The sequence below is a fragment of the Numida meleagris genome, chromosome 10 (assembly GCF_002078875.1).
Source record: "Numida meleagris isolate 19003 breed g44 Domestic line chromosome 10, NumMel1.0, whole genome shotgun sequence".
NCBI classification, from domain to species: Eukaryota; Metazoa; Chordata; class Aves; order Galliformes; family Numididae; genus Numida; species Numida meleagris.
In genome coordinates, this window is record NC_034418.1 from 16,315,932 (window position 1) to 16,330,365 (window position 14,434).

General features: G+C 39.9%; 1 long non-coding RNA gene across 3 annotated transcripts in view; it reads left to right on the plus strand.

The window, feature by feature from the left end:
- LOC110404498 overlaps positions 1 to 14,434 on the plus strand; it is a 57,290-nt gene that overhangs the window by 22,402 nt on the left and 20,454 nt on the right. The window contains exon 1 of one of the 3 annotated variants that reach the window (XR_002442280.1): positions 3,658 to 5,276. The exons of 1 other annotated variant lie outside the window; for it this stretch is intronic. This is a non-coding gene — a long non-coding RNA (uncharacterized LOC110404498). Of the gene's footprint in view, positions 1 to 3,657; positions 5,277 to 10,288; positions 10,519 to 14,434 lie in introns of those variants that run through there. One more of the 3 variants, XR_002442281.1, reaches the window with a different exon arrangement.

A 14,434-nucleotide genomic window follows, 5' to 3' on the forward strand; every position in this document is an offset into this window, starting at 1 on the left:
ATTTTACTTAATATAGTTATATTAAGTATAGCATGTGATATCCCCAGTATAATACTTCTGTGCTCGACCTCTGCAGTGCGAGCTTTCTAGGCAACTTCTGGCTGTTGTAACCAATCTATAAAACAGCAGTTTGTGAGTGAGTAGTCTGTACGATGCCTGTACTGATCTGACTTTTGTTTGTACTGTTCAGTGCTATAGGGGAAGTCTGGGATTCTCTTCTGTTTCCTACTGTTTTAGTTTGACAGTTAATTGAAGATTCGTGTCTTGTTCATCACCTCCCAGAAGCTAGAACTCGTTTCAAAGATGCCTGCAAATGTGAACAAAGGAGAAACAGGACCAACTATACAGTCAAACCCAGCTTTGAATGTTATTGAATAGATATGCTAGTGATTTTGTGCAGCATGCAAATAGCGAGCTTCACATCTGAAAGTGCAGTACTCTAGGTTTGTTTTTAGCAAGTAGCGGTCGCTTGAGTGAAACATTCAACTTTAGAATGAATTTCCATTAAAGATTAAATGGCCACAGAAAGCAAACATCATTCCTCATTCTGCAAAACGTTCCTCAGTGCTTCCTTGTATTTTAGCAAATTTGGTGGTTGCCCATTTTTCCCAGTGTCTGCTCCAGTAGCAGCAGTGACAGGTAAATGATAGTACGTTGGGAAAACAGACTGCTCCATTGGCACTGAATGGAAAAATACGTATAATACTCACATGTGAGCTTGAACAAATCTACTGTGCTCACAGAATCTCTAATGCTAGTTTAGGAAGGAGGGAAATGAGCTTTGGAAGCCTTCCTACCTGGCTTTGGGATTACATCTTTCCGATGCTGGGAGCAGTATGTTCGTGGTCATTTCAGGCCAAGCAGCTGTAATTCCCTAAACTGTCTCCTCAGCTCAAACATCTTTCTTCAGTCAGTGAGAGGGTTAAAGCAATGAATTCTCTAAAATGACTCCTAGGGAGTGTGTCTCTGCTACGGTAAGACAAGTAAAGATCACGTTGCGTAATTAATTATGAATTGAGTCACTTATCTTGCAAACCCCACATGTCTTCGTTCACAAGGAGAGGAAAATCTAGAAGTATTAATTGATATTCCTAGCTGACAGCATTTGCAGATAAATTCCAAGCTATGAATTTTGGCCCAACTACCCATTTGGGGTGTCAGTTCTGTGTGATTTGTTACTGAATTCAAAAGGTCTCTGTTTTGCATTTTGGCAGACTGGCTGAGTCTTTTTAAAGAAAAGTGAAAGTTGAAAAGTGCATTTCTAGAACATATTTTCAAATGAAATATCATTCTAGCAGCTTCGGGGTTCATAAATATTTTCAGACAACCCAGTATCTACCAGAAAATATTTAAACAGACATTACAAATCTAACAATACAAAGAATTAATTTGCAATACTTTATCATAAAGGCTTTTGCAAATAGATTCCTACATTACTCCACTAGTTGTAGTTATTTGTTCTTTTTACACTGGAGCGGATGAAAATTCCTCTTTCAAGCTATTTGCTGCTGTTATCTTTTCAAATGAATTGTGTTCCCCATATAGCACCCACGATCGATGCAAATATGCTTTGATTTTTTTTTTTTCTTCCACAAGGCAATTACCCATAAATATCAGAGTTCATTGCCGGGTTAGTACATATTGTACTACTGATTTTAAATTGGAGGACTAGCTTGTAAACACTTTCTTTCTGCATTATCATTTAGCAGTAGAATGATGTGATGCTCCATTGTGGGTTTATTTCCAAACACAGTTAAACGCTTGACTTCATCACATGTAGACAAGAATCCCCTTTCTCAGCTTTTTTACAACTCTTCCTTTTGTGTTTCGGATTGTGATGTCTCTTAAAGAGAATGGAAAGGTTTCCCACTTTTCGATGAAAATGAACTCAATTCAAAAATTCTGGTAAGAATTGTATATAAATAGAATGGCATGGAAATGTGTTTTGGGCTAAATGCTGAAGTCACTGCAAAAGGTCAATTTAAAAAGAGCTGTGATTCAGCTGTAATATTCCCAAACTGTATTTGAGATATACTCTGTCTCAAGAGGAAGAGTGGATAGCGAAGACAAGATCTTGTTTGTTAAGCTACTGGTTTTCCAGCAAATATAAAAATACATATTTCAAGATGCAAGTGGCTGCTATTTTCTGGTTTTCCAAAGAAACTTTTGAGATCATTTTTACAAGACATTTGCACGGTGTCAGTAGTTGGGGAGGTAAAACCCATCTCACTTCTCTGAGCACTACACTTTGGAGACACCACTCGGTGCACAGGAAGGCAAAGAAGAAAAGGTTTCCTTATCTCAGTGGAGGATCTTGGCTGTTCTCTTATTTGATGATGATGTTCAAGCGAAAAGTTGCTCCTCTCCCAGATGAGGGCTTGTGTCTTCCAGCTTCTAGCTTTGTTGAGGCACAAGGAGTTACTCTGAAGGCTGTTCATCAGTCCTGTGCTCCTCACATATTTGCATCTGTTTCATAATATTTCTCCTTCTGATCTGTGCTATTTGCAAATAATATCTGGGTTTATCCCCAGTTTTTTTTTTTTTTTTTTTTTTTTTTTTTTTTTTTTTTTTTGTCTTCTGCTGTGAATAAAGCCCTCTTGTATTTATTTGTTTTGGATTTCTTTCCTGGAGCAAGTTGGTATTCGTTAGGTATTCAGTCCCAGGTTCCAGTCTCAGATGAGACACAGAGTAAAGTTTTTCCCTTCTGATATCTCGTATTTATTGTTTCACAGTTGTAAAGGGACTGGCTTTGCAGCTCTTTTGATTGAAATAAAGGTTATTCTACTAAATCAATATCAAGTCTGACAGACCTGAAGCAAATGAGTTCTTGGAAACAATATGGTGAAAATGTTGACTTCAGATTTGGCTTTATCAACCCAGAATCATACTGAGGAATAGAAGTGAATGTTTTAATTCCCAGATTGTCTTCGTATTGATAACTTGTTAAAGCTGTTTACTGGTAGAAAAATTCCTGAGTCTCATGACAACATCTGAAGTACACAGTTACTAATGTCTCATTGTGGATTCCAATAGCCTTCTCATGGTGCTTAATTGTTTTGTTAACTATTTGAAAAGTCTTCAGAAGATCATGTCTACAGACTCAGTGAGGCTAGGAAGTGGCCACCTATCCACTTACATTTACCCCTAAAATTGTTTCTCTTGTGCAGCAGATCTGACAGCGAATGCAGGTTAAGGCTCCACTGCACAGGTAAGAAGCAAACTCCATCTAATGTTTACCCTTGACTCCTGATGCAAGTAACAGCTCCAGTTTCAAGGAAAACAACTTCTCTGCTTGATGTAACTTTGGAGACCTTATCTGAGGCACGTATCTCCCACGAAGCAGATGTCACTCAGTCTCTAATGAAAGCTTTTCCCTGGATTCATATCTGTATGAAACCTTGTAACTGAGGTTTGGTCCCAGATGCTTTAACATTCCCAGCTCTTGACTCTGAAGGTAGTTTGGCTTTTTCCTCCCTTTGCAAAATGCTATTTCCTTCATCTTCATATATAGTCTTACTTTCTTTGCCTCCACCCTCCAAATCTTGGGGCTGTGTGGAGGGAGGTTTTCATTCTGTAGAACTGGAGAGCCAAGTTCTATGTTTCCTAATTCTGTGACAGTGTCCCCATGCATCCCTAGGAGAAAGGCAGCTCTTATTTAAAAAGCTGTTGGCTTTTTTCTATCTCACTGCTAAACTTTTATAAATCTAAGATAGAAGCAGTTTTCTGCTTGTTGTTTTTTTTTTGTCCTATCTCCCCTCAAATGTGATGGAATTTTCCATCTGCCCTCACCTAAGCACTCCTCTGCCTTATTTATGCCAACAATAATCTCTGCTCTGCACTGAAGCACCACTTAGCACTTATTGCCTCAAGGAATGGGAAAACCTTTGGGATGACTAAGCCCCTGTGGATTATCAAGCCTTATTGTATCCATATTCCTCCTTTCTCATAGGAAGGAGCATCAGACTGCACTGTACAGATGTTTAGAGCCTCATATTATAGCGATGATGAGATTTCCATTTGGCTGTGTAGTACTACCCTGCCAGTTGAAATCTGTTTCTTTTTTTGTACACATTTTGCATCTGTGTATTGCTCTCTCTTCTGCATAGACGGGGAAAACTGAGGGAATTAAATCCCACTCTTTATCTGCAATCTTCCTCTATGTCACTGTCTTCCCTTTTCATCCAGAGGTCCCAAATCATGTTTTAGCTTAACAGTTGCATGCGTGGGGAATGCGTGTAAATAAATCTGTGGTTACTTTCTTGGTTTTTAACAGATGAAAAAGCTGAACTTCCTCGAGTGAGCATATGGAGGAGGATCATATAAATGAATTGTAACTTCCAAACTCAATTCTGTATTTTCTGAAATTAGGTTATTACTTGAAATGTAGATCATTGTCAGAATTGGATTTGGTGGGTAGCTGTGGCCGAATCTCAGCTGTTTGTAAAGTAATATCAGACTCAACATCCACGATAGCTGAGTGGGCAGCCCGGCCTGAGGGCTTCTCATCTCCTAATCGCAGTGAAGCATCCCTGTAGGAGACGCAGCATGAACTGGTTCAAGTTGGAAACCCCACCTCGCTGCCGTGCCACCTCCTGCCTGCGGGAGTAAAGGCTACAAATGATGTCATGTTTATAAGGTGACCTGTGCCAAGCGTATTTTTCTTCCCTGTTTGTCTGATTATGAAATGTTTAAGGATAACATCACAGGGGATGTTTCCAGCGTCACGTTTTGCTCACAAGTATTGCGTCGTTTGCCCAGTACCAGCAACAGCTGCCAAAGTCACACCAGTGCCAAATCACTGACAAGCTGTTATTAGTGAGATGCTAGTGAATTTGATTACGTTAATTTGTAAAGATAATATTTGGTGTGTATCTGAGTGTGATCTAAGAACCAGTTTGGGTAATTGGAACTCTGTATTATGGTACTGACTGAAAAACGCTCCATCTTCTGTAAAATGAAGGCACTTTCTCAATACCTGCTTTGCTGAGAAGGAATATTGGGCTTTTAGAGGGGAAAAATTTGTCAAGTTTTTTATCAAGCATTGCGTAACAAAAACCAGAATCATCATTTCATATTTTATGGGAACAATGTCCTTTGATAACAAAGTTAGCTTGGGTAATAGGTGAACGTGACAGATGTCTCTCCAGTTTTGTCCCCTTCTATGAGGTAAACAAAGGAATTCTCAGGCAGCCAGGATGGCATTTTACTTTTACTGTTCTGCAGATTTGCCTTTCTGGGAGTTAGGATCACATCAAATTCTTGCCAGAGGTAATAAGGTGAGCAAAGGATTCTGTTATTTAGCCCCTAGGAACGTATTTGTCTTGTTAACAGCTCTCAGTAGGAGCCTGCAGAAAGTTTATTTCCTCTGTTATGAGTTGCAGGTGGGAGGAGAAGAAATATGAAGATGGGATTAAATGGAAATTTCTGGAAAAATGGGGTCTGTTGTTTGCCACAGCCTCTGGCCCGCTGCCTGGAGATGTAAAGTTTTTATGACGGTAATCACCTACTTGATGAGGTTATTGATCAATGGGCCTTAATGTCTTGTGTAATGAGCTCATGAGCGCTAATTGTTTCAGTATGGATTTTTATTTGGTATCAAGGTAGCCACTGAAACAAGTTTGGTAGTTTATATAATTGATCTGTTCCAAGAGATGTAAATGCTGAATCAACTAACAGTAGTGTATAAAAACAAAAGAAAGATTAATCTCAGCTCTGCTAAGCGATTTGCATTCTGCTATGATCGTTAATAAGAGAGCGACGAGTTAGATCCACAGCAGGAAAATACTTTATTAAATGTTCTTGAAACTATCTTTTGTCTGCCTTCATTTCGTACGTAGTCCTTTAAAAATAAAAGTGCTCATTTTTTAAATAAAAATGTGCATATACAATTCTGATCCAAAGGCTATCGAATTAATTGAAATCTACCTATGGCCTTAGCGGGCTTTAAGTTTGACCTGTGCAATAGTGGTGGCCCTTTGTGTGGAGGGAGGGAGGGAGTGGTCGGAGAGGGGAATCCAAGCATTTCAGTAGAGATGCGGCTCTTTGCAGCGGTGTGCAGTGACATCCTTACATGGATTGACGAAGAACAAATGCGCACAGTGCTATCTCAGATGTCAAAGCCCTGACAAAGTTCATTCTGAATCTGTACTAGAGCATTTCTGGTTGGTTTTCGAGATGTGAAATTTAAAAGTATTGTTCACGGATGGTTTTCGTACAGAATTGTTTCCAGTTTGCTGTTTTTTGTGTGTGTGTGTTTTTTACCCCCCATGTAAAAGCTTTGAGCGCTTTTCAGGTCAGATGGTATAACTGCACAGCCACTGAGTTTTGCATGAATTTAGCGACTGATTCAAAGTTAAACAAAAGATGATACGTGTGGAGAGAGGAAATTAAAATTTTATTAGGTTCAGCAGCATCAATCTTGATGTATTTTCCACTTTATCTTTTGACCTGAATTACAAAATGCTGCTGTTATTGACTAATTTTATTCTTTTATAACTCACTTGAAAATGTATATAAACTTCAGATGCTCAGCAGTTCTTGCAAATGTTGACCCATGGCTGGTCAATTTAAATTGCAACAAGGTCAGATCTACCCTTCGTAATTCATGTAATGAAATGCTTCATAAAATCTGAAAAATAATATGCTAGAAGGTGCAGAGAGGACAGGACCTTTCTCAGCTGTTGAAAAAGCAATAAAATGTTATGATATTTCTCTGCATAGGAGCAATAACAAAAACATTTCTAGCCAATAATTTGACTTGATTTTAAAGAACGTTCAACTTGATTTATAGTGAAGGCATCTTATGAATATATTATGCACATAACGCAGAACTGGGTGTCAACTTGGATAAATAATGTGGCGGCTGCTCTGATTTTCTCTAAAAGAATCTCTGCTAGGCTTGTATTTCCACATCTGACTGCCAGTGACAGTAAATAGTGATTGGGACTAAAAGCAAAAATATGTTCTGGGAAAGCGAAGGCTCCCAAACCTACTTTGTGGTGTCTCCAGAATAACAGTAACATTTGTTTTATTAATACCACTACACTCTAGTGTCTTCTCTGAACATGCCGGAATCATCTTAAACTGCTATTTCTCCAGCTCTATCCAAAACCATGTTTTAAGAAGAAATATTTCTTAAAATCTCTTTCGGTCAAAAAGTATCTTGGAGTTCTAATAAAATCTGAGCTTAAGATGGAATGTTACAACTTGTATGAATGCATTACCTGTATTAAAATGGCTAAATGCCATTTCCACTTCCAGCCTAGATTCATCTGGGTTCTTCTGAATTGCTACCTGTTTAATTGAGATCAGCTGGGGCTCCTGTTGCTCCCTGAGGATAAGTGCAGTTAGCTGTAAGCCCATTTGTTGCTATGTGATGAAATAAATGACCTTTCCCTGCCGTTGCTACAGTATATTATGAAACCTCACCAGTCCACTGAGTCCTGGCTCCAGTGAATGAGTTCATCTATATGTTCTGGTGTTACCTGTCTGCCAGTTAGCTATGTGCTTGGCTGTGCAATGGAACTAAGGGTTGTTTTGTTTTTTTTTTTAATGTGAAGCATGAGGGGGTACCAATACTACTAATAATTATTTCTTTCTCTTTGCATAGATCTTGATCTGACAAAGCATGCGAGTCCCATATTGATCAGCAAGGCTGAAAGATGTGTTAACTGTTCTGCAGCCAGAATTTTTGGAGCTGAGCAGCAGTGAGACAGAACTGTCTATTATGAGCGATAAAATAAGAACTTTGTGTTGGGAAATTTCTCTCAGTTTATCCAATGCTTAGAATTATTTACATTTCAAAGTAAGATGGGTTGCCCCTATGTAAGTGAAATAGGATTATTTTGCTCTGCTCGAAGACTGAGCGGGCTGTCATGCAGCCCTGGAGTCTTGGACAAAGGCTGAAACTCAAGAGAGAAGAGCATAAATGACACATTAAAGCGGTGTGTCATAAAACCTATGATAGGTTTAAAAATGGATCTATGTTAAGGAAAAAAAAAAAGATGAAAGGGCAATTGACAGAATGGCATTACTGTAGTAATAGTCACAGTATAGCTGAATAAGGAAAGATAGTGGAATGATTCTACAGTTTCAGCAGAAAAACGCTCCCTAACTTAACATGCTGATTAGGATATATACACTTTCTGCAGCTTCAGAGTTTTAGGATTTAAAAAAATAAAATGCTGCTAATATCATCTAGAACCCAACTTCCAAACAGAAGACTTGAACTCGCTATGAAGGGCCCTTTGATAAGTACCAAAGTTGCAATAATCCCCTTTGTACAAGAAGTGTTTGACATGCTGCTACGTGGCCACCTCCCATTGTTCTTGCACACTTACCAGGGACACTGCCTGTGTACCCTGAGCAGGGATGCAGGAAACACGGATACATGCGGGATCTTTGACCCTTGGGGTCTCTAATTTATAACGAGACGTTTGGAAGAGCTGTGAAGCTTCCATCAGCCTCTGAGCAGACGGCCTGCAGATAGCAGGACTAGAGTAAAGCTGCGGCTTTCCTCGGAGCTCTATTTAGGTCGGCAGCTTTATTTGAGCCAATCTGTCTGCTCTGCTTAGGCTGAAATGTCACCCCACATCCCTGCTTCTCTTCCAGCCTTCATCTGGTGTGCCAGCAGCCACGCGTTAGGTGTGGAGCAGAGGGGTGACAGAGGGCATTGCTGAGAGGAGAAGCTGAGCTTTCATTGCTGCTAGAGCCTTCCAACTTCAAAGCAGACATCAGGAGCCCAAAGATAAATCCAATTGCCCTGATTGTCTGTATTTAACAATAGATCTAGCCGCACCATTGGCAGGAACATGGTTTTTCTGTGCTTTTTCTGTAGATTTGAGTGCAAAGTAATTGGACACAATAAATTGTTGGATTTATTTAACCCGGTTCTGATGCATTTTTAAAGGCTTTATATTTGTTCAGCAAACACCTACCTCAAGCTAATGAAATCCACCATTTGGATATATTGTAATGAAGTTTTATACTGAGGTTAAAAGCTTCTGGCTGGGTTTTTGGTGGGTTGTTTCTTTTTCCTCTTGGTGTTGGTTTGGGTTTCTGCGTTTGTATATCCTCTTTCAATGAAATCTACATATGGAGGATAATTTTGTAAGGAAGACAGAAGTTTTGGAGGCTTTTGCCAAATGTACTTCTTTTCTAACAGAATTCACTGGTTGCATGTTTCAAGCCTTTAGTGCAATTCAGTGCTGTTAGTCTTGTTAGTCGCCAGGCAGCGGGTCTCTGATATTTGGGCTGAGCTCTGCCTGCGCTGATTGATGTCTGACTAATTAGTTTACTACTTTGTGCCTTGATGCAGCTCTCTGAGAAATGAGTATTAAAAGAAAAAAAAAAAAAAGGCTTGAGAGTAGGAGAGGAACTGGCTTATGCTGAGCAATTAGAGGGCTTGTTGAGTGTGCTTAGATGAAAGCAATCAAGTGCTGTAGTTTCTCTTGGCACTACCTCTTGGTTGATGCATGGTTCATATTGTTAGGTATTTTCGTTTTAAGCAAAAAAGGTTTTTAAGAAGGTAGAAAAGTAATGTGCTGCAGCTTTTATAGAATACAAATAGTCTGCACTCGTCTTCCTATTACTCTTCTAAGGGTGTTATTCACAGTGGGGTTTCAATTCTTGATATTTTGGGGCCTGAAGTGAGGCTCATCTGCTGGGGTCATGTTCTGAGGCCCCCCCTGCGAGTGTGGGATGTCTCATGGAGAAGGCCTGCAAACAGTGTTGCACGATCCAGAGTCCCCAGACAGCTCTCCACCCCTTATTAGCCACTTCTGCTGTTTGGGGGCCAATCCTTAATGCTAGCACATGTTTCAGTAATGGTGCATGAGAGCCACAACCCCTTCAGGAATCCACTGCTTCAAGCCTTCAGCACGGTCGTACAAATTGCTGAGCATCAGTCTGCTCATTCTGCAGGTGGCAATGGCTCAACGGCTGCCAGGCATCTGCAGATTTTGGGCTAATCCTTGTTGCAGCACTGTTCTCCTTGAGCAGGAATGCTTTTGCAAGCCTTGAGGTTGCTGTCTCGCAGCCCTGTGAAGTGCTTTTACAGAAATGTAATGGCTTGCAGCAGCACACACGTAACCTTTGGAGCACGCCCAGCCTGGCTGCGGCTCTGTGCCACCACCAGTCGCAGGTGACAGTGCGATGTTCCCTTTTTGTGACATTTCATAAAAAGACAAAGACAGAGCATTACCTATTGATGGCAGCGGTCCCTGTGCTGCTCGTGTCACTGTCCTCTGGCAGTGTGGAACGCTGTGTGTGACAGGGATTTGGTTACCTAGAAACAGGGCTGTAAGGAAACCGCCCTTGCAGGGGCCTGAGCTGAGGTGTAACACCCGACATGCTTCACTTGCTTCTTGTTTGGCAGCTGCAGGTGTCACAGGTCTGGGTGAGATCCTCCTGCCCTTTCTCAAGCACTCTGCAGTTTGCTGTACTTTTTATTCTCTTAAGAAATCCAACGATTTCCAACACAGATTTTGACATTAGATGCCGTTGGAGGAATACGTGAAGGTGAGGGCAAAGCTTGCAGGTCGTCGCTGGTAGAAGTGTCTGGTTCTGCTTTCCATGTATCTCTGAAATGCTGAGAGTTGTTCTGTGCTTGCCTTTTTTTTTCTTCACTATTCACTATTCTTCTTAAACATTAATTCTGTTTAAGAACAGTTTTTGTTCTTTCATACCTAAGATGCCCCACAGAAAAAAAAAAATGTTTTCCATCAAGGCCTAGTTGCATCAGTACAATTAAATGAACTGGAATTATTGTACAAATTTTTGAAGACTAATGTCTGTGTTCCTACTAGGTGAGTGCATGCATTTCCCACCATTTTCTCCCACCTGAGAGCTGTTTTCTTTTCAGGCTATTAAAGGGTACAAGAGAGAGCAAGAGCACTTATTCTGCCAAAGGTGTCAGACAGACTGGCACCTACGTCTTGGTCTAATAGCACTTTGATTTTGAAAAGGAAAAAAAGAAAGGCATCAGCTGCCGTGTGAAATCAATCTTCCAATCTGTTGTAGAAGAGTTTGCTTTGTGAAGAGGAAGAGGGAAAAAGCTCTCATGAAAGATAGATGCTTCATTTGTGTGTTTGCTCACTGGCTTCAGCGTCCTTCTGTGCACTTTTTTTTTTTCCTGACACTGCATCAGATACTTAATAGACTACAAAATATAGGATGTAATTAAGAGCCTGCTGCTTCCAGGATACTAATGAAGGAGTTATTGCTAAGTTAGTCATACCCATTTTGAGGTGCCATTTCAGCTTGATACATCTCTAATTATCTGCAGGAACTGTTTCTAAACAGTTGTGGGCTCATGCTTATTTCAAGAGAATGATGCTCGAGAGGTGGAAGGTGTGTTTATAGCTTCTGGAACACATAAGATCTTCTACAGGACATCCACTTCCATTTAGTATCCTTATTAAGCTCTGTTGAGCAATATAGCATCTTCATCAATATCATAATGAAGCTCAAGTAACAAAGCTAATCTATGCTCAGCACTTCTGAGCTAGGCTCTTAATTTGAGTAAACTGAAGCCTTCCCTGGTTAGTTTGAGCTTCAGAAGGCTGCCTGTATCCTGAGGTATAGTCCCATTAATGCAGCTGCTTAAAATAATTAGGCATCTTTCTTTCTGTCAGTTATGCTGGGGAACGTTTTGTTGGGATGAAACCCTCTGTCTTTTACATAATCCATGAGGCCTAAGTAATGTGAGACATTAGCAGGGGGAAGTTGGGAGAACAGGGAAAGGCGGAGAGATTAGTGCTGACTAAATTTAGTAGTATATGTTAGAAGCTTAGAGAAATTAATCTCTTAATATGATAAATAGAAGGACTCTGAAATTAAGCTAATGATCTGAAATGCTTAATATAGGGATCACAGAATCATAGAATGGCTGAAGTTGGAAGGGGCCTTAAAGATCATCTAGCAACTTACCTCTTTTCTAGGGAACGGGAGTCTGAGCTTGGGAACTCGAGGTGGACGGCTTGGGTCTCTCCCTTTTGCCCCCTTTAAAAGGGCAGTGTACTGATTTGCTCAGGAGTTTGAAAAGAAGAACATTAAGTTTGAACTGGGCGTTGACCAAGTGAAAACTCGCTGCGTAGTTTCAGTGTCATGAGATGTCACTTATATTTCTGTCATGTAGGATACCAGATTGCTGCTAAGGCTGATCCTAATCTTCCAAGGAGCACTCCTATGAGGCTTAGTATTGCTTGCCCTATTTCTGGATGTGGTAGGCTTAGTTGTCAAAAAGCAATCAAAAAATCAGTCCAAAGTGCAAAATAAAACACTGTTTTGATGGTCAGAAGACATCTGAGTAAGTTCTTATCTCCTGTAAATTTCCCATGCTGCTTTTGGTTTCTCTGGATCAAATTATCTTTAGGTTGGATCTCAGCTTTGTTAGAATGCTGGTCATGCAGCTAGATGGGAAAAACTGGTGTCAGTAGAGTGATTTTTCCTGCTAGCTGTTGCATGTAGTAAAATATAGTGCATCTCACATGGCAGCATCTAGGAGAATTGCATTTGAAATCCCAATATTTATTAAAAGAAAGAAAATGTAACTAGATCAGTTCTTTAGATATCATTTGAGGCCCAATGGGTGGTATTCATTTTTGGACTTTATTCAACTTAATCCTTGATGCTTAAATATTTAAGTAAAAGAATAGATAAATATAAGCTTGATTTTTTTCCTATTCATTTCTGAGAAGAAAGCATTTTATAGGGCTCAAAATTTCATGCCCATGCTGGAAAGACCTTTTAAAGGAGATCAGAACAAAAAGGCCTCATCCCTCCCCTGGTTTTGCCCAGCATCTTCACATTTTCCCTTTAAAGGTAGCATCCATCTCATGACCTACTGTTGTAAAATTTCCAGACTCTCAATAATCTCTGTATTAATTTCCTAATACTGAAAATAAGTAATTACTCACATTTTTCAAAATGTGCTCCAAATTAAGAGGCTAGACTGCATTTTCTTTCACTAATTATTTCAGGAGAGCTCATCTACAATGTGTGTGACCTTTTCTGAATTTGGGCCCATCTGGCATTTTCAAATGGAATTGAGTATTGATCTTCACACTGTTAATTTATTGTTTAATTAAAAAATCATAGTGCAGTGATGTGGTTTGATTGCACATCCTTTTCTACATCAACCAATTAATGTGGAGAGCCATCACAAAACTATCACTTTTTATTATTATTTTTTATAATGGAGCTTCCCAGAAATGTAGGTGTCCTCTCGTATACTACACTAATGGTTTGGAACACCTTTTAGCATAAACGACCTGACGAAACTGCTGTAGAAAGTAAATTCTCCGTTTATATCATTTGGGTATGACCAAGGTGCTGTGCTTCCTGGTCTTGATTAACGTTTTTGGAACATGACTGAGCATCTTAGGTCACCAATATTAGGTAAAAAATGTAGAGTAGTGGTTATTAAAGACCAGTCATCTTACTCAGTGAGGGTTTTGCTATACTGCTCTTGCTTTTAGGGGGAAGAAACAATATTTCTTGAATGAAGCAATACCATCAAACTTTGTGCTTTAAAGTTCCTTTCATATGAGTGAAAAATGTTTGAAGTAAACTTGTGTTGTCGCCAATCTGGACATCATCTATCTAAAATGTGCTTAGGTGAGATTGACTGCGGTGTATGTCCTGCAGAACACTTGGTTCCAACTGCCTTAATAGACACCTAGAAGTGAAGTCCTGATTGTTCCTGCCTTATGCTTTTACGATTCAGTAAAAGTCTCATGGAAGTGCAACATCTCCTGCCTCCCCACCCCTTACTTAATGCTTCATCTCCTTGGAATATATAAAAATCCTCCTGAAATAGTCTACTTTGGCCTTCAGCTCACCTGTGTCTGAAATATCAAAACCAGGTACCTACTAGGTGTGTTCAAATGCTGTATCTGATAATGTTAACTTAAATTACATGCTAACAGTTTTAAAGCAACCGTTTACTCCTCAGGGAGGAAAAGAGCAAGAATCTTAAAGTGTGCCACACAGCAAAGCCTTGCTTCAGCTGGTTCTGCCTTCTCTGGTATGAGGATTCCAGTAAACGCCACAGGAAATTCTGAGGATTGTGAGCCCACAAATCCTGCTTTGCTCAGGGTTGGTTGGGCAGCGCTTCTGGAGAGCGCTTACAGTGTGATTGGTGAAGTGTTGTCAAGAGATACGATGTGTGGGCCAGAAGTCTTTACCCGTTGAACAGTTTTAAAGGGAGATAAAGCATGTATATTCCCACAGGGGAGAGGGGAAGAGATTTTTTTTTTCCCTCTCCTCCTCTTCTTAAAAGTTGTGCATAAAATAATCAATGCTTTTGCTGCAAAATTTTATTTTCTCAGCTATGAAAGTAGGAGCCCTTTTGCAGGGTTGCCTCTCTGTTACTCTCTTATTCAGTAGTTTTGAGACAAAAAAGAAGGATATTTAAATATATATACGTATCCAA